The sequence below is a fragment of the Esox lucius genome, chromosome 12 (genome assembly GCF_011004845.1).
Source record: "Esox lucius isolate fEsoLuc1 chromosome 12, fEsoLuc1.pri, whole genome shotgun sequence".
NCBI classification, from domain to species: Eukaryota; Metazoa; Chordata; class Actinopteri; order Esociformes; family Esocidae; genus Esox; species Esox lucius.
In genome coordinates this window covers 14127779-14148594 of record NC_047580.1, presented here as the reverse complement: position 1 = coordinate 14148594, position 20816 = coordinate 14127779, and the positions used below count along the sequence as shown (strand labels likewise).

Below are 20816 nucleotides of genomic sequence, written 5' to 3'. Positions count from 1 at the left end.
CAGTATGCAGAGATTGTTGCTGTTGGCATTCTTGCTGGTGCTCTACAGTGCTGGCAGCTGGTCAAAAGTTGAAAAACCTGGTCAGTGCCGCATTAATCTTGATGGCAGGTGCTTTCAATGGCTACAGCATTTTTGCATGTTTGGTTGAGTTTGGCGCACACATACAAATTCCTCTGCTTCTTTGTCCAGGCACGACAGACTCTCTCTTCTTTCCTTCTTACATTTCTTTCCAAATTTGCCTTTCTTGTTGCAAAAAGTTTCCTGGCTCAATCAGCTAAAGTCTAGAATGTGTCCTTTTTGTTCTAGATGCCTTGTGTATAAAGAAGTATAACCACTTTGATGAGCCCCATATTTCAGATAACTAGAGGGCCAAGTGTTCTTCATGCTACACTATATCAAATCCTATTAAACCTTTGAAACTTTATTCAAATTTCCAGTTCATTTGTATTTGTAATGTATTTGCATTGCCATAACAATGTTGCACTCAGCGTTATAAAAACCATGTTTAAGAAGTTTAAACTGCACTGATTTAGATTGACTAATACTGATTCAAGTTTCTCTTAAGATTGGATACAAACCTGTTTTTGTGGGGCATATTTCATCCAGGTTTATAGTTGACCTTCCTCTACCTAACGAACAATGAGCTTCACTTCAGTTAAACGTTTTAATTAAGATACTCAAGTCAGATTCCACCCTCTGTGTGCAACCAACCCCTGTTAGGGAGTCTGGAAATGTTAGCACAGCGGGGCAAGACTGTACCTGCCACAGCAGTCAGTGTACCCCCGTCTCCTTTCTCCCCATTCTTGACATTTCCACTGCCTGGAATGGCAGGCAGAGCATGAAGTAGATGAGGAGTCTCATTGACAAAATGTGGGGGAGAAAGCAAGCCTTTTTGTACCATGCATATGACGGGGATGGGTAAGTGTGGTCTGAAGTGGAAAGAAAGAGAGGGTCCGTGAAGCAAATCTTTGTACCGGTGTGAACTTGGAATGCTGGGAATATATGTTTTTGCTTGGCACCTCGTAGTCTGTAAGTGCAACCTGGGCTGTGTGTCATAAAAGCCTGGAGGCATCATGTTTTGAAGTGGCTCCCCAGCGCTAGAGTACAGCAGTATGAGCCACTCTAAACCCTCACATGGGATCACCCGGGCAAGGCTTTGCCCCCCCCCCCCCCCTTTAAAAAATGTCCTCAGTAAACACCTGGCTCTCTTAAGAACACAGCTCCATATTTGCTGTCTTTCAAGGCAGACTGACCCCGCCCCTCTTCACCCAATACCTTATCTCAGTTTTCTGAGCCCTTCAAGGGAATTCAGAGACTGGAGCAAGAAATTAAAAGGGCCACTTTTGACTAAGGCACATTGTGTCTTACATTGTTGGATTGCAGCTTGCAGAAGGCGATAAGTGAAGACCCGCGGCACTGCATCTTCCTCTCCCTTTGTCTGCTCCTAAAGCAGCGACTATTCAGTGAAGTTTTGGCATATTCAATTGTGCCCCACGGAACCTAGTTGTCAGATAATGTGTCAAAATCACGCAGAGCCATTTGCACGGCTTTGGAAAACACAATGAGATGGCTGTCTTTGCAATTGTATGGCGGGATACAAGACTTCACAGAATGCGTGATTTGTTGTAGTTTCTCAGTTCCCTCCAGGGGTCGTGGGGGGGGGGGGGGGCGGAGTGAACGTACAGGACGATGCTATCTGTCCCAGTCTGTTTATCAGCTCCTTTTGTTTCAACTCCACTTCATGTCAATGCAGTCATCGTTTCCTGACTGTCAAGGGAGCGCAACAAAGGCATTTATCTTCCCCTATGTCTTTCTCCTCTTTCATACCAGCCACTAACAGTGTGTGTTGTGAAGCTGAACGTTCCGTCCACCCATACAAGAGGTGCTCTGCTCAGTGTAGTCATTTCACTGGATCCCTAGTGGTCTATGGTCAGTGTGTAGCCAGATAAATCCTGTCCGGTATGTGCATATTACTGTATTAAGGGCTGTCAGTGGGCAGAATGTGGTTGGTTTGCTAAGCCAGGAGTGCGATGGGGGTCCTGATTTGCCTGCAGGTGGTCTGGCTTAATGAAGGGTGATCAGACAGTCCTGTGGAATGCTCTTCGGAGTGGGTGGTGTGTAGAATGACAGAGTCCTGTACAGCCCTCCTTCTCTCTACCTCCGCCCCCTTTGGTGCTCCTCCAGCCAGCCTAGACCTCCGGAAAGGTTTCCGCGTTCTGCTTTCTTCCCACTTTTTGTTCAGGAAGGCAGAGCTGGAATGCTGTGTCTGAACCCACTCCCATCCTTAGATCTACTAATGTCATTTAATGATGAACCGTTGAGGGAGAATGTTGGGGTTGGATATCTGTTTTTGCTGGTTAATTGATTTGGTCGTAACCAGGATTTGTCATGCCGGGCTCATCTTTACTAAACAAAGCCCTGTTTGATTGCAGTTTGAAGGACCATGTCAGTCTTGACGCTTCTACCAGATGTGTTTGTTTTCAAATTGTTTGTCTGGGATTGTCTATGATTGTTTTGTCTGTGAGGTCAGTTTTTAGTTAGTCAGTGACTCCACTGGATGATGGAATTTAATGGAATGTCAAGATCACAGTGGAATGCTTGGCTCAGGTTGATTTCACTGTCAATACCACAATCTACCACTCACCACTGCTTTGGGGTTCTTACTAATTTTAGAAGCACACAGATTAGAATCATGTAATCGCCTAAAGGAATTTGAGCCCTGTTCGACATATGATATTTCTTTCTCTCACCAATACTTACATAGGTTTTAGTTACATCATAAAGAAGAGGAATAGGGGCACTGCAGAAATTGAAAGACATGTAGAAAAACCTTCAGTACCAAGGTGACTCAAAGGAGATATTCTTTTGTCCTAATCTACTGGTCTTTTGTCTCCAGAGCGTCATGGGTCCAAGTAGGGAAGGATTGGATTCCCGAGATACTTCAGTGGATTAGGGGCTATGAGTGAGTGTGTGTTGGGTGTCCGTGAGTGTTGTTTCCCTGGGTGTGTGTGCATGCCTCTGCATGCCTGTATGTATGTATAATATGTGAATATGTTTCAGCTGTGAAGTGGGTGGAGGTAGGCAGAGACAGACTCACAGGCAATGAGAAGATAATGAGGATTGGAGGGGCGAGCAACAAAGACAGACAAAGACAGAGAGAATTACCTGTTTGCCAGCTACCCAGGAGTCTTTAGACTTATTACACTTCTTAGATTTTAATTAAACAATGTGGGAGCGCAGTGCCTGCCAAGAATTGCGATGAAGGGATTTGAATGAAAAAGACATGAAAGACGAGAGAAGGTAAAACCGAGGGGACCTCATCACCTGGGCTTGACTCACCCCTGACTCTCTGTTCCTCATAAGTCTCTCTGATACTATAACTGACACCTTGCAGAGATACAGACATACACCCTCCATAGGTATGTAATTGTTCTGAAGGTTACACATAGTGGTTCCCAACCAGGGGTACAAGGACCCCTAGGGTTACTTGGCCTATTGACAGAGGGTACTTGAGAACACCCATAAGACCATAGGCTAACTGGTAAAATTAACATGAGAGGGTACTAGAGAGACGTTCCGAGCTGAACAAAATTCAGTTGGTGGTACAGTAACTGAAAAGGGTTGGGAACCGCTGCACAGTATAACATCAATGTAAAATCTCCAACTAGACTTAACTGATACTTGTGATGTTTGCAGTTCAGTGAAAAGACAGTAGTAGACCAATTTGAGTCAATTACCAGGCCCTCGTCTGGCATTTAACTGAGAATTATATTGTTAGACCCAGGATGAATCTCATCCTGTTTTAAATTGGCAGTTGTCAACTGAAGCATAATGGCTGTAAACTGTAAAAATCTGCCAAAAATGTCTTCTACATTTCTTACCTCATTAGGGCTTGATGCCATTTATTCAATGGCTCATGGACTGGTCTGGTCTTGAGGGTTGCCTTAGGCGGTAAATGGAAAGAGCTTTTCTGGGAATATGCATTTTGCCTCAAGTTAGGGAAGTTATTTTAAAGATATGTTTTATGCAAATGCTGCCCTTGAATGATGCCCTTATTTAGCCTATTAAACACAAAAACCTTTCAAGTCAGAATTAGGCAGATCGGATCCTGAAAAGAAAGTATTGTAGGCTTTACACATAGTTTCACCAATATTTTGGTATGTAGTTCCAGTAAACTCCTAGATTTGCATTTCACTTATTAAGCAGACACTGTTATCCAGAGACCCCATGTAGGAATTGAACCCACCACCCTGGGGTTTTAAGACCACAGGATCTACACAGGACCCAAATGTAATTCCAGCTTTTTAGACTACACATTGTCCACAACTCTGTTTCTTAGATTTCCATACTGTAGGTTTGGTTTTGAACAACCTTTTTGCAGGCTGTAGTTCAAACTGGTATCATTCCCTTCAAGTTATAATTGAGTAAGTCCCAACTCGCTGACATTAATTTGGACTGAATTTATAAACCAGCATATACTGACTATTAAGCCAGTACACGTATTGCAGACTTCAGCCCTACATGCTAATACTGGCCTTAAACTTCTAGGAAAGCTATTGAAATTATAAATAATTAAGCTTAAGACCCATGTGCATACAAGAGGAATGTGTATAGTACAGGCTTCTCAAAGACATAGACAAAGTCTGTTAGAACGGAGAGACTCAAAGTCAACCCAACTGGCTCCCACACAGTGAACTGAAAACCAGCCTCTCCAGGATCCCAGACATAAAGGTCAGAGGAGAAACCTCAGCCCACCGCGGGACTCCAGAGCGGAACAGGACTTCCTCTGGATCACTGATCTACTGTTGCATTTTGACACCAACCTCCTCTATGATTGTGTGGCTGTTCCGCTGAGTGTAGGCTGCTTATAGCTGCTTACTGTAAACACACCAAAGGCACCTGGGTTAAATGAAAGGCTTTTGGTCAGCCCTCAGTGGGATTGTAAGACTAATATAATTCAAGTTTGGGTTGGCGCTGATTTCAGTCTAGGAGTTACATATCTTGAAGATGTTGGCAGAGCATTTGGATGTTGGATAATACGGGAGACTGTTTACTTAGAAAACCTTGTGCGGTTTTGCTTAAAATGATAAGTGTTTTTGGTCTTCAAGTTCTTAGTGCTCCGATCTGTTTTGTATCCAAATGCATTCAAGCTAATAATTTAACATTCAGAACTGAAGAATGCACAACCAGAGGCATCTGAAAAGTTGGAAGATAACCAGTCAATTCTGGAGTTTTGTAACGAAGCCAAGTTCCCTTTGTTTCGTGGGCTGTTGCCTCATGGTCAAAAGGTCACCCTGGGAATGTAGAATGCATTTTCCCCAGCTATGGGAGAAGGAAACCCTTTGGTTAGTCTCTGCTAGACTAAACAAATCCTGAGCGCTAATGCATAATAATAGAATAGCCCACCTTTATTGTGAAACAGGAAGAATACATTGACCATGTCTTGTCCTCTTCCCTGATGTGCAGGTGGTCTGACCAGCTGGTGAACAATATTTAAACAATCCCTGCTCGGCCAGTTCCTTGTTGTGACACCTGTAGCAGAGGCACAAATATATTTCAATGTTTGTAATACATTTTCAAGTAAGTTCTCATAGTCAACCTGTAGAGTATAACGTAGTAGCTGTAAAAATGTTGCGGTATTCCCCAGTCAAAGGGTTTTTGTTCAGAAGCACACAATGACAAGAGGTAGATGCGATTCTGTAGAGCCCAAACTGATAATATGAACCAAATTAATTCTGGTAGCTGTTCTCTCTGCATCTAATTTATAATGTCTTCATAAAACACAGTGTTATATGTTAATATATCAATATATTATACTGTCAGACAGCAATTTTGCTCAGCTCCACCTAGTTACGGCTTGGAGATAACTGTTTTTATTTAGTTTTTTCCCAACATACCGATGGACAAACAAAATTGCACCGGACCATAGACTAAACAACTAGCTTTCTGTTACATCAAAAACAATTGGCTTTTGTTCAAATACTTAAATATTCTAATCATAACACCCGAAAGTCCTGACACTTTTGAGACAGTACATTTTCAGAATTTTCAGAATTTGAACTGATGTGTTTTATTTAACATACGTATGATATAGAAAACATATTATTTGGTTGCCTTTATGCGTGTTATCTACTTAACATAGCCTAACAAAGGTTATGGCCTCCTAGGCTACCAACAAAATAGAAATCAGATGTACAGTATTTTCCTGAGAGTCTTAGCTTGAATTGCAGTCATAATTGAGCCTTATTCTTTGGCAGACCTTTTTTTGGGGGGTGGTCCTTGTCTGATGGTGGGAATGTCACGTTAGCACGCCACACACACTGACATGGAGTGACACACACCTGTCCCACTCAAGTGCCTCACGTCGCCCCTCACCCCCCTGCCCGTCGTGGAGGTTGACCTCGATGACCATAACATCAGGACCCTCTCCCTGGTGTCAGGTCTTTATTGAGGTTGCGTCTCGGCCTCCCTCTCTTTTTTTTCCCACACTCCCACTCCCCATTGTCTCATAGCATCTGAAGCTCCATCAGTCTACCTGTAATTAGACTGGAATCTTGGCTGTTGAGCTCCCTTCCACAGCCTGATAACCAGGTGCAGCCTCCCCTGCCCAGTACAGGCTGAAGAATGAATTGGGCTGAAATAATTCAATTTCTCGCCGTTTGTCATGTTCTAGAAGATATGTGTGTGATTTGTTACAACATGGTAACCTATAACTTAAATTCTTCCCGCTGGTGAGATCACTCATTTGTCAGAAGCCAATTGTGTGATGTGGCTGAGCTGCCGTGCAGTTTGTTTTATGTGTGTGTTGCCCGAGTCTACATGTGCATGTGTGTTACACACAAAGCGTGTGTATCCTGTTCAGCATTTATCTTAGTAGTGTTGACAAGTCCCTCAGATGACACTCATCTATGGTGGTAGGGCAGCCTTCTCTGAGTCCTCTGGAATGTGCTTCTGTCTCTCTCTCTCTCTCTCTCTCTCTCTCTCCCTTTCTCTCTCTATCCAGAAGTATTTGTTCTAGCCCACTGGCCCCCCTTGAGCCAAGAGATTTGGCCTGCTGCAGTAGAGTGGTCTGGCCGATCCTGTTGTTTTAGCCAAAAATGGCAAGGAAGTGATTGCTTTCAAAGGCAAACAGAGATAACTGTTTGAGGATGTCTCAGTGACACAGAAACTATTTTACACTAAAAATATATTTTTGAGAAGGTATTAAGGAACACTTGTGCGACTAGATTATGTTGGAGTATACATTTATGGAAGGTTCTTGCGAGGTAGTGTACACTACAAAAAATATAAGCCAAAATAAATTGCAAGTATTGTAGCTCACTTGGTAGAGCATGGTGCTTACAATTCAACGGTGGTGGCTTTGATTCCTACAGGTGTCCAGTTTGAAAGATATATATACCCAATACTGTTAGGTGGTGATAGGGGTCTTTTAAATTAATTTGTTATGTAAACCATATTGTCAAATAAGGAATGTTTACAGACACACATACAGCCAATGTCTTTGACCTCATGATTGTGTTTTACAATGAGATTTTTCTGAAAAATTTATTTTTCGTCTCTAGTATCTATCATAAGGTAGGTGTAGTTGTGGGAAAGCACAGCTCATTGACAATGAATGACAGTATGTAGCCACCTGTCTTCATATCAGGGATCACTTAAGGATGGTGCAAGATGCTTCTGTTTGCAGTCACCCCACTTCCATCACGCAGAAAGACTATTCATGCACAGCACTTGACAGACAGAAGAGTGAAAGAGAATAAGTGGGAGAGAATTTCATAGGAGAGGGGGAAAAGTGATGTCACAAGGGTTTATGGGGAAGAAGAGGATGTATGACAATAAGACTGAGGAGACAGTTCGGCACTTCAAAATGAGGGGAACGAGAGAGCCCAGCAGTAGGCAGGTTTTTGTGATGCTGTATGTCTGTGGCAGACATAAGAAGATAAAATATATCATAGTTCACTTTGAACTGTCGTCCCCTTCTCCTGTTTTGCTTTAGTTTGGATGAGTTCATGTAGCATGGGATATATACTTGTCCCTTAATAAACGTTTATTTTTTACATCCCAGAAAATGTATCTTGGATGCTGTCCTGGCTGAGTTTTTGCCTCAACAGATTCACCACAGGAGTGTGGGAAGCTTAACAAAAAAAGAACTGATTGGGCTTCCACCACTGTGAGCAAGCTTCCGGCATTTTCTAGAGAAAATAGACGCTCTACTCTCTACTACACCCTGAGGAATATCTCACATCGTAGACTCGCCCAATGCCAGCGCTGTACCCAGAACAATCCCTCATATCATTTTGTTCCTCCTGATTTTATCTAAGCAAACTTTTTTAGGGAGTCTCTTCATGGATGTCACCATACAGCAGTGACAGCCATTTGGTGGACAACACATTCTTTCTGCTGGCAGTAGATGTTGAACTTCTCTAGCCATTGCCAGCTCTGTGGAGCACTTCCTGGGACTAAGTGTATGGAAAGCTACGGTTGGAAAGCTCTTGAAATGCGACAGATTGTAGAGCGCTCTCTGGAAATATATGAGGTTGCAGATAGAGTGGGATGTAGAGGGGGAGCATGGCTTGCTCTCCTGGTATTTCTATCAGCAAATGATGTAGAATTTCAAGTCTTTGCATTGAAAAAAGTGAAGAAGGCCCTATGCTGTGGTTCTTGGAAATGCAGTCTGTCAACAAGTCAAGACACGCAGTGCTCTGATGTCTTTGATTGAGGAAGAAAATGAACATGTCATCCATCTTTCATTTGTTGCCTGTGAGTATTTGTCTTTTTTCCTCCATCAGATGAACAAAGCAAACACCTGCCAATCTGCATACCCTAAGGTCAAACAATATGTGCTTTGATTCTACATTCTATTGGACATACTGTGGATCTATGCACTTTTGGATATAAACCATGGTGAGATAAGACATAAATCATTGCCATGTAAAAAAAAGAGCTTTTGGTCTGTTTCCCAGGTAAACATAAAAAAATTCTAATCTTAGTTTCCTGGTTATCTGATATGACAACAGTGGTCGTCCAAAATGTGGAAATAAGAACACTTGCTCTACTGTTAACAACCTGAATGCTACATAGGCTAGGAATGCCAAAGCACCACAGCCAAAAAGACTACTACGGAAATCCCCTGTCCTTTATCCTACACTGTACATACCTCAACATCTCCGGACAGGTTGGCATGGGTTGTCGCTGTTGCTTCCCTTTGCTGTAAATCAGTAAGAAACCCACAAGTCACAGGGTTTCACCTGGGGGGAAAGGTAGCAGTGTTTGGGTCAAAGTGCAGGAGTTAAGTTAGGGGCAGGCGTGTGGATACCCGTACCACTGAAGTTGTAAGAGTTGAAACCCTCCGGAAGAAAGATAAGAAACTTAGAGAAACTGAAAATCTAGATTTTTTTCATGGCTCACGTGGCTTGACTGTGACTTGACTTGGCTCACCAGCAAAAGATATTTGCCTTGACCTTCCAGCTTAACAAAACTGTGTGTGTGTGTATATATAGTGAGAGAAAAAAGTATTTGATCACCTGCTGATTTTGTACGTTTGCCCACTAACGAAGAAATGATCAGTCTATAATTTTTATGGTAGGTTTATTAGAACAGTGAGAGACAGAATAACCACAAAACAAAATATTTTATAAATTGATTTGCATGAAATAAGTATTTGACCCCTCTGCAAAACATGACTTATTACTTGGTGGCAAAACCCTTGTTGGCAATCACAGAGGTCAGACGTTTCTTGTAGTTGGCCACCAGGTTTGCAAACATCTCAGGAGGGATTTTGACCCACTCTACTATGCAGATCTCCGAGTCATTAAAGTTTCGAGGCTGACGTTTGGCAACTCGAACCTTCAGCTCCCTCCACAGATTTTCTATTGGATTAAGGTCTGGAGACTGGCTAGGCCACTCCAGGAACGTAATGTGCTGCTTCTTGATCCACTCCTGTGTTGTCTTGGTCGTGTGTTTTGGGTCATTGTCATGCTGGAATTCCCATCCACAACCCATTTTCAATACCCTGGCTTATGGAAGGAGGTTCTCATCCAAGATTTGACTGTACATGGCCCTGTCCATCGTCTCTTTAATGTGGTGCTTTTGTCCTGTCCCCTTAGCAGAAAAACACCCCCAAAGCATAATGTTTCCACCTCCATGTTTGACGGCGAGGATGGTGTTCTTGGGGTCAAAGGCAGCATTCCTCCTGTGTAGTTCCTCTTGGGCTGATTCCTCATGATCATTGCAACTCCACGAGGTGATGTCTTGCATGGAGCTCCAGACTGAGGGAGATTGACAGTTCTTTTGTGTTTCTTCCATTTGTGAATAATCGCACCAACTGTTGTCACCTTCTCACCAAGCTGCTTGGCGATGGTCTTGTAGCCCATTCCAGCCATGTGTAGGTCTACAATCTTGTCCCTGACATCTTTTGACAGCTCTTTGGTCTTGGACATGGTGGAGAGTTTGGAATCTGATTGATTGCTTCTGTGAACAGGTGTCTTTTATACAGTTAAACTGATATTAGGAGCACTCCCTTTAAGAGTGTGCTCCTAATCTCAGCTCGTTACCTGTACAAAAGACACCTGGGAGCCAGAAATCTTTCTGATTGAGATACTTCTCTCATTAAAATGCAAATCAATTTATAACATTTTTGACATTAGTTTTTCTGAATTTGTTTGTTGTTATTCTGTCTCTCACTGTTCAAATAAACCTACCATTAAAATTATAGACTGATAATTTCTTTGTCAGTGGGCAAACGTACAAAATCAGCAGGGGATCAAATACTTATTTCCATCACTGTATATATATGTGTTTTGCATGCTTGGTCAGGTGTCCCTGCCCTCTCTTCTTGCTTACTCTTCCTTTATCTCTCATTCTATCCAACTATTTTTCTTTTGCTTCCTCTCTCAGTCTCTGTCTCTCTTCAGCCATGTCTTTGCAGATTGAACTGGCTGTCAGGATGCTAGTGGAATCTTGAACAGGGCACATTTACATGAAGACAATGGTGGAAGTTCAAGTGATTTCCCCTTGCTTTCTCTCGCTCTCCCAAGCCTCTTTCTCCCTCTCTTTGCGCCGTATTCCCTTCCACCCCTATGCCTCAGTCTTTCGGCCAGGGCTCGCTCTTCTTTGCGGATTGGTGTCTTGAGAAAGAGAAAAATGAGAAGGGGAGGCAGGATGGCGGAGTTCTTCTCTACAGTAGAGTGCACTGAAAGGGCTGATACTTCATCAGTACTCAAGAGGACAGGCCCCTCTCAATACCCCCATAATAATGAACTCCACACCCATGCACACACGCGCTAGGCTTTTAACACACACCGGGCCGTACACACACACACGCACACACTCCAGGGCTACTTAAACAGGTTGTTGGGAGCAAGACCTACCCTCTGCCGCTCTTTCTGAGTATCATAATAACCCTGCTCATTCTCGATTTCATCACAGCGTAGCTACTGGTTAATCTTATAGCTGGAGCTCCATGTAGCTGATGTCCAGGGTAATTCTCAGCCTTAAATATTGAAATGCCTGTCCTCTGTGATAGCATATACGTGTGGACTTGGTGTATGACACTCTACCTGTGGTGTTACAAATCAGAAACAACCATCATCTTTCTGTTGGTTAAAAGTCTTCCAGAGTGGGAGGTTTGTAAAGCTTCGGCCAAAGAATGGAAAGCATTTTTTTTTTTAAAGCCTGTCTGAACAGAAAAGCAATGATTAGAAAATAATGATATCCATTCTTAACTTTGAAAGCCCCCCAAAAAAGACATGATGGATGTTTTACCCTCCATTAACAAAGTCTGAAATATTTAAATATAAATAATTTATAATAACACATTTGTTGCCTTTTGGAATGTTTTTAAAAGGGCAGTAGGAGGCCAAAAGAAACACATGATTTACTGTTAATTTTCATTAAATAAATAATACAGAGTCAACAATTAGACGCAACTCAGCTAGACCTGTAGTGAAAACAAGGGTCCGGGTTAATCTGATGATTGCGTGTGTCTTTGTGTGTGAATAGCTATGTTTATGTGGACATGGATGGGAAGAATGATAGTGTTTCCCACAGTCACCCGTGCAGAATAAGTTAAGACTTCACAGAATGCCTGACTGCATTTTAATCTAGCCTCTCCTTGTTGCCGGGCAAATTTGGGGTATTGAAATGCGATAACGACACAATTTCCTTTTGATAGAATGCATTGATAAAACCCCTTCACTGACTTCAAATATATCAGATAGCCATCAATAATAACATGGCATGTGTTTGAAATGTTCAGTGCTGGTGATCTAGCTATGCAGTGTCTCTACCCCCTCCCCAACCTGTATGATACCACAAACAGGCTGCAGTTAACACAGTGCGCCAAGTCATAAATCAGTAGCCCCACCTCCCCAAGTCCTTTCAGATCGACCCTGACAAAGGAGACAACGATATGGAGGCCCTCCATTGGGAGGGAACCTTTGTTGACTCCCAGGCTTTTAATGTTTGCCCCGGAGGCACCTGTCCTCCATCACTGCTGACAATGTCGCTGAGCTTTGAAGGGGCCAGCTCAGTGCTGCTTGGCACACACCTAGGGTCTGTTCCTCCCAACGGCTCCCCTCCTGTGGTGTGATCCAGGATCCTGACCTCGGGGGTGGGGGGGTGGGGGGGTGGGGGGGGGGTTCCCGAGGCCTCCCGCACCCCCTCGCCGTTACCCTTCGCCCACGCGGAGCAGGAAGTTCAAGTTCAGGAATGGAAGGACAGAGGGTGAGCAGGGTACAGCAGATTAAGGAGAGGGACCGTGGCGGCTCAGAAGAATCAGGTTATTGTTGTGGCCCGCTCATCAAAGTGTAAACAGAGGTCTGCGAGACAGGGAAGGGGGAGGGGCCAAAGGAGGCAGGCACAATCCTCTCCTGTTTTCCCCCTCTCACTACCTCCTCTCACTACCTCCTCTCTCCTCTCTCCCCTCGACCCGGAACATGGATCCTCTGCTCTGAGACTGTAGAGAGGAGGCCAAGCTCCCGTTCCACATTCACTTTCTTTTCTCTTCAGTTACGGAGGGTGAACGAGTTTACCAGACACATAGGCAAAACCAGTTCGCTCTTTTGCATTTCTTTATATAATCCAGCATGAAGGGGCTGAATTACATACACACAAACACACACACACACAAACACACACACACTATTCACCCATGTTGTGTGCCTTCTGCCACACTACCTAATTTGTATCCCTGGAAACTGGGGTTTTCTGTGGGGCCAAGTCTCAGCTCGCAGGGTTTGAGCCGAGGTGAGTCCAGGATCTCTGAACATGGCCACACACGCCATCTGGAAGGATCTCTGTGATTCGATTGGGAAGAAAGTGGCATCGGTCTCTCAGAAATTAGAGAAAGTCAGAGAGCGAGAGAGATACTGAGATGGAAAGACTCTTTGCTCCCGCTCCTAAGTCCTGTCCGTACCAGGTCAGGCAGATGTTCCAATGTTGGCAATGATCTCAGGGATCTACTTCTAAATTAGGTTAAATTATTGCTTCAAAAGTCGTTGCCCCTTTATTGCTCTGCTAATCAAGATAACCTGACCCGAGACATGGAAATCACTTCAGATTTTTTTGTTTTGTTATTTTAAACGTTTGGGGAGAATTCATATGATTTCTATTTATTATTAACTTATATTTAATTTTCCAATTGCACTCACCATTTAAATGACCCAACCTCCCTAGGTCCACAATATTTAGTGGAGCCAATTTCCTCTCATTGATTATTGGTAACTGGGATTTTGTAGTGCTCTGTTGGTATTACATGTCACTTGCAACACCAGGATTTTGGGTTGGATCCCCAGGGTCACCCATACATAAAATGTTTACACCCATTACGGTAAGTTGCTTTGGATTAAAGCATCTGCTAAATGCCATATATTTAAATCACTGCCCTGTTATTTAGCCAGGTCACAACCTCTGCACAGAGTGAAGAACCATATGGTGATGAATGTTTTTCTCACAGAGGGAAAGCTGAACCAAAACTTTGTTCTGAGTGGAGAGCAGTTTTTGTCACTGTCCTTCTCTGGGACTTAGCACTGATGAACTGGTTGAAGCTAAAGGGCCCTCCATGTCTGTGTGCTGAGAAGGGCTTTAAATGCCTGCATGCACAAACACTGTGCTGCTTTGATGTCCGGGACCGCAAGGTTGAAAAAAAAAAAGTAACCAGTGGGAGAGAAACATTGTAAAAATAATAAATATATACCTACCCCTTTTTGCTTTTTATTCAAAATGTAATTTTTTGCATATTGTTAAAACACCCTGTGTAGCTGATCATTTAATATTTCAAATGCCTTTATCCTGTTGATATTTGTATTTGTGAAATAATCCACATGGGTGGTTGGTAATGTAACCATGGCTAATGCCTGGAACACACAGAGCAAGGAAAAACCCTTGCATTCATATTGCAGCGGGCTTCTCAGTAGACAGAGACTCCACCATTGGTTGAACTGTCTGCCGTGTTTAACATGTATAGCGTTAAACAATCACAGTGGAGCCACAGCCATTGACACAACCGGGCCAAGGTGGTCGCCGCATCAATATCAAGGAAGGCATTCTGTTCCGCTACGTCAAAATTGCTGGATTGGGCTCCGTTGCATTTTGTCTAGCGCATGCTTTGAAAACCGTTCTGTGGGATTGAAAAGTGTTGCTTTTCAGCTCTAGGTGATAGCAACAAAGCTGAAAAACACCTGCTTTTCAGTGAGCAAATGATAAATGTGTTATTACCCAACTGCAAGCAAATAAATTGCTTTGCAATCACAGTATAGGAATCAGAAATGCATGTAATATTGTCACGATTATTTTTAATCTGTGCTGAACTCCACTTCATCCACCCAAATCTTTGGGAATTCCCCAGAGTATATTTTTTTAGGAACTTAGCTTATTTTTCTTTGGAGCTGTCCTCCATGACCCTGTTCTTCATGTCATCTGTGTATATCGTTAACATACCTGATGCACATTCAATAAGCTGCCCCCAAGTACTTGAATGTGTGCTGCGGGACGTGTTGTTTTACTTTTTACCTTGTATTGCATGGAAATCTCTCTCTAGTGACGTTGTAAAATGTTATCAAAATGTATGACCTACAGTAGATTTGCAGTCAATAGTGAACATTCCAGTTGAAACTAGGGAAAATGTTCAAGATTTATTGGTTATTCACCAAGGATGTTTGTAATGTAGTACTGACTACCCGCACAAATTACAATATATGGCACCTACCCATCCCAGTTTTGTTGTCCCTGGGTCTGACAGGTAGGGCGGGAGGCACGGATTGGTCAAACCAGCTCAGAGCTTCTCTGTGCCTTGCGGGAGCCTGGAGGGGCTATTCTTTTTACCAAGCCCTTTGTCTCCTAATAGCCTGGCTGACGTTTAGCAGCTTCATCCAGAACACATTAGGGCTCATTTTACCTGACGATGGTCATTTCCCCTTCACTTTACCCTTAAGGCCCTTTGCTGGGTTTTTTAAGGCTTAGTACTTTTGTAGGATTTGCCAGTTGGAATTTAGGAATGGAATGCATGTTTTGCTAATGCCCATAAAGACCGTTGTATCCACTGCCTCCTTTACAGTGAGCACTGCTTGAACGTGATAAAGAAGTGAGGCATGTTTAACAGTAGAGGATTTTGTGAGAAAGGTATTTTTTCCAAGTCGTTCGGTCATTTGCGTTGCTCCTGTACAGTGTCTTTCTGTTAGACTGTAGCTGATGACCACCTGGTGGGCAAGGTGGATGAGGTCCATGAAGACCTTTGAGACCTTTCTGCATCACCCTGTGAAGGAAATTCATTGGTTGGTTTTGGCTGACGTCGGCACCTTCTGAAGAATCGTACAATCAGGATTACATAAAAGGTAGTAGTTGGACCTTGACCCCATCCTGTGTCAGCATCATCTCAGAAACAAGCCTTAGCTCTGGTTCTGCTATGTACAGCCTGACCTTAGCTGGCCCAGTTATTCAAAATTTTTCTGTCAGTTATGGGAAATGCCCCATGGCATAACAAATAGTGCTGGAAACAATAAAAGTGGAGGCTCCTTGTCAATCATTGGGTAATCTAGTTAAGGAGACATTTACAGGAGACACAACAGAATTGAGCCTCCGGGATCCTGGCAGTGCCCAAGTAAGAAAGAGAACGATACCTGCATGTCCTTAAAAGGCCACTGAAGCAAATGTACTTCTTCCTGCATAATATGGGGCCATGTCTATAATTCTATAAAATGTATGCTGAATGAAAATCATTGAGTCAAAAGTTTAACAAACACTACAACTCTTGGCATTAGCACAACTCTGTAAAAAGCAAATTTAGTGGAAGATTTAGGATTAAATCTCCCTTAGGTGTTTGCGTTTGTTTTGGAAAGACTATGTAATATCTGAGCAGAATTTTGATTCAAAGACTTCTGCAGATTAGTGTGTCATATAACATCCAAAATTGAGAATTGAGGAAAATATATTTAGTTTTTTTTAACCATAAGTGAAATTTATTTACTCTCAATAAAATAATGGCCATTAAATCCTGACTTAATATGGCAATTTCTTCTGAACATTTGTTATTTATTGGGGAAAGGGGTTTGGTCTAACTCTGGGCATCAAAAAGTATGTATTATGCAGCAACATATATATAATGCCTAACATAAACAATATATCCACTTGAACTTCCTTTGGTACTGTATATAAAAAAACACTGCAACACCCATTCCCTCTAAATATTATAACCAAAGTCAAAATGATACGAAGTAGGCCTACCTCATGGAATCCATGTCAAGGTGTTACTGTTAACAGAATAGCTTCCCCCTCTTTTTTTACTCTTTTTTACCTACCTGCACTGGTGAATAGAAGCTGAAGCAGTTCAATATATTACCAACAGGCCTGAATACTTAAGTGGAGTGTTGCACATTTTAGAACAACACTTCTAATGTTTGTTTTCTGTCTTCTACTCTGAAAAATCTCCTGTGACATGCTTTCTATGTTGCAGTACAAAACCTGACACAAATATAGTACATTAGTATGGGTACCCTGACTGGGACTCAACTCCTGATTCCTGTGACTGTCCCATCCCAAAACCATTAAAATGTCACAATATTTCACAATTCCCACCTTGTATATCATATTGACCTTATGCATGTGGGTTTGTTATTCAGTCTAGAGACTTGGTTTGCTTCCCTGCCCTGCTGTGTGCAACAATTCCGAAAGGTTAACATCTGTTAGTGAGTCTTCTAGTTGTACAGAAATTGTTTAGTCTTATAAAAAGCGGAGAAAGACTTTCATTAAACTTTTATGATAGCAGTTTTTGTTTGCTTGCCTTTGCTTGCCTTTGTTTGCTTGCAAGGTCATCGAATTGGTTCTCAATTGACAATTTTTCATCCGTTAAACCAGAAATGAAAGCCTTTACCAAATTCTTTACCAAGTTGAATGTAATTGAAAAATGTAACTTAGAATGGCTCAGTTCTAATTTGTCACGATTGTTGATGTGCATCTAAAAACTTCACTTCAGAACTTCTATTTTAATAGAAATGGATTGCCTGGTTATTCTTCATGAGTGTTGTGTGTAGCACATGAAGATGTGTCAAACGTACTGCTTATGTGTCCACATGTTTCCACTTGAGCCGGCTGTTAGTGGCTCAACCCCAGCTCTTCACCGGGACTGTTGTTGAGGTAGTTTGAAGACTTAAGTGTCCACTTGGTGCAAAGTTGAGCCGCTTGAACGAGGTTGGTTACTTCTGTTGTAAAACACAGCGTTTGCGGTTTGAGCCCTGTTTGAGATGGAGGAAGCGGCCTTCACTAACCAAGCAGCCCGGCGTTCGTGAAATTGGTGCCTGGTCACTCAGATGGACTGTTGGGCATAGCTGGATTCGGTGGTTTAAATGAGGACACTTGAGGAAGAATGGTCACGTGCGGTGACTAGGCAGAGGTCCTTGGTGCACGTCAGACATGAGCCGGAGTGATGTCTTTCACACATGTCCAGTCAGCTGTGTGCTTTTCAAAGGCTTGTGCAGAATAGGTTTAAGACACGGCAAACACTTTGCATTAGCACGCGCAGGCTAACCTCTACTAAGTGCTACAGTACCTGTTTGGTTGCTAAGGGATTGGCACTTAGGTAATGAAATGTGAATGGCTGACAAGGGCACTTGATTGTGGAGGGGGAGAGTGTGAGAGAGAGCGAGAGAGACAGGGAGAGGGGAAAAGAGAAGATTACTGGGAAGTGTCCAAGTGAGCATTAAGCACATACCAGGAAGACAGGAGGAGAATCTCTAATAGAGGTACTGTCGGGGCAGCCATGTTGGCCAGAGGCCATTATCTGAGAGTCAGAGAAGACAGGAAATCGTGTTAATTAGATGTGTTGGACTGGGTTTTTCAGTTGGACTCAGGAAAATGTAACCATTAAAGCAACACCTACCTGCAATGGATTGTGTGAATTTGTTTTTTCTGAGTTGGGAGGTGCACTGAGCCTGGTTACCTGTGATGATTTGTATCTGTGTAACGTTAAGAATGTAAGATAAAGACTGTTTTATCCCACCCACTGGGACAACTTGTACAACCTTGTCGGGATTGGCATTTGCGGTGTTTGTGATGTGTTTATTTGATCATCCTTTGGTTTGCCCAGACAGACTCACACATAGAAAGTCATTTTATGTTTTTTGTATCCTGAAGCCCCAACATTTAGTAGTATAGATCCACTGTTGGACATTAACTGTGTATTTAAAGCAAACTGTCTTTTTCTGCAGAGCTTCCCTTCCACTCGGGTACCATTTCCTTCAGCCCTGCCTCAAAGAGTGACCCCTAACCCAAAACCTTTTGACCCTTATCCTTAACCCTCTTGTGTTGTTATAATCTCACCATTCAAACAGATACTCTTATAGTATTCTGATGTCCAACCAAGGCTGGAAAGCAAATGCTTTGGGGATTTTCAGTACCAGTTGCAGCTGATCAAATGAGGCGATATTCGACTTCTGTGTTTCAGAGAGTAGTAACTCATTAACAGCTAGCCAGATGCCTTAAGGATTTCTCGGCACTATGGTTACTTTCTGTGATTTTGCTGTAATGTGTAACCGGCTAATGTTAACAATGAAACCTGAGGAAAGACATATAATGGAGGCTGTGGTTATTTCTGACCCTTGTTGACTTTTGGAAAATATTGCTCATCACCTATTGTATAGAATTGTATTTCAACTTGTCGTATATTTGTGTATTCTGTCCCGATAAATTGTCTACCATTAGCAGCACCATTATACCAATCGAAATTCTGAATATGTATCCAGAGCAACTTACAGCAACAATGAGTTAACTGACTTGCTCAGGGGCACAACAACATTTTCTGATTTACTTGAGTGATTTCGGTTATTAACCGAATGTTCTGGATCACTATGCCACTTGACCTCTGCTGCCCCTAAGTGTATCTGAATAAAGATTATTATGATCTAGCTCTGATGTAGGCCTGTGGTTCTCAAACCTGTCATGGGAACTCACAGCCGTTCCATGTATTCCAAAGTTAGTACACCTGAGTTAAATTGTCTACTAAATATCAAGCCCTTAACTGCATGATTCCGGTAAACTAGTTTAGGGCTACAACTGAATGTCCCCAGGAGAGGGTTGAGAACAACTGGTAAAGGCAATACGTGCTTTGACACAATGTTAATCAAAATGCAACAAATCTACAAGTACAAGATTTTGTTGATACATTTGTTTGGCTCCTAGTCGGAGTACTTCCTATTGTTTTCTCGGCAGAAAAATATTTTTTGAAGGCTTAGTTGAAAGTAAAAAATGTTGTAGAGATGGTTTAGACTAATTCGCTACCATATAATGTGACAGAGGGATTGATATAAGGCATAACAGAAGAGTGAATACTTGGTTTATGCTTTAATATCAATGAAACCTAAGCTCCCTGCCCTGCTAAAATGGGTATACGTGTTTTGGTCTAAACATCAAACAGCTTAATTGGTACCTGTATCATAGAGGACTTAACAAAAAACGCTGTGTTGTGGACACAGGTGTTTTTCAGAGCTACAAGGGAGGAATTGGAGAGCAATGACAAAAGATGCATTTCAAATGATTGAGCTCTGAAGTGCTGGTGGAGGTGAAGGTGGGGATGTTGGTAAAAGGACTGCAACAGCGAAACGATGTCTCCCTTCCCCCGCTTCTGGTTTCTATCTCTTTCTCAGTACCTGTTCCATTTGGCAGATCACATACAAAATCAATGTCTTGCTCTAGAGTTGACTAAATATACTGAGCAGACAGGAGAAGGGAATGAACAACCTTCAGCCTGAAAATGATAGAACATGAAGTAGGATGACCAAGGTACTTCCCGCTGGTCACTGTTGGAGGTTTCTGTGTCATGGAAAGCGTCACTGTGATAGATCTACAGAGGAGGTGTTTCTATCAATAATTGTTAGTATAATAATTTAAAAGCAGTCGAGGGCTCTGTTGGGAGAGGGGACAGAACCAACAGTTGAAACGGAAGCTACCGTTTCAACGGAGAAAGTGACCATGTGGGTTTGGGTCAATCATGTGTAATTGCTGTGCAGGCAAGCGGACAACGGTTGGGGCTTTGTAGAGATGCCTGCCGTCGTGTTGGCTTTTGCAAACATATTAGCTCTGTCTGGCCTTACATGTGACATTCCCACTCCTCTGATTCTTTGTGATGGTTTACAATGGAACAAAACCCATCTTTGTGTGTTGTGGAGACCCATTTGGCAAATCAGTGCGGTCTTTTGACATCAAAACTCTTGCATTTAACTATTTGAATACGATAAGGCTTTTTAGAAGATAATTTCATCCAAATGGGACACATGTTGATTGATTCTGCCCTTCCATGGTTTCCTTTCTATTCTTTTAGTTCAAAGCAC

At 42.5% G+C, this 20816-nt stretch overlaps 1 protein-coding gene across 8 annotated transcripts in view; it reads left to right on the top strand.

Annotated features, from left to right (window-relative positions):
• The window catches only part of agrn (agrin), a 236336-nt gene that overhangs the window by 4000 nt on the left and 211520 nt on the right, over nt 1-20816 (top strand). The gene's annotated exons all lie outside the window — the stretch shown is intronic.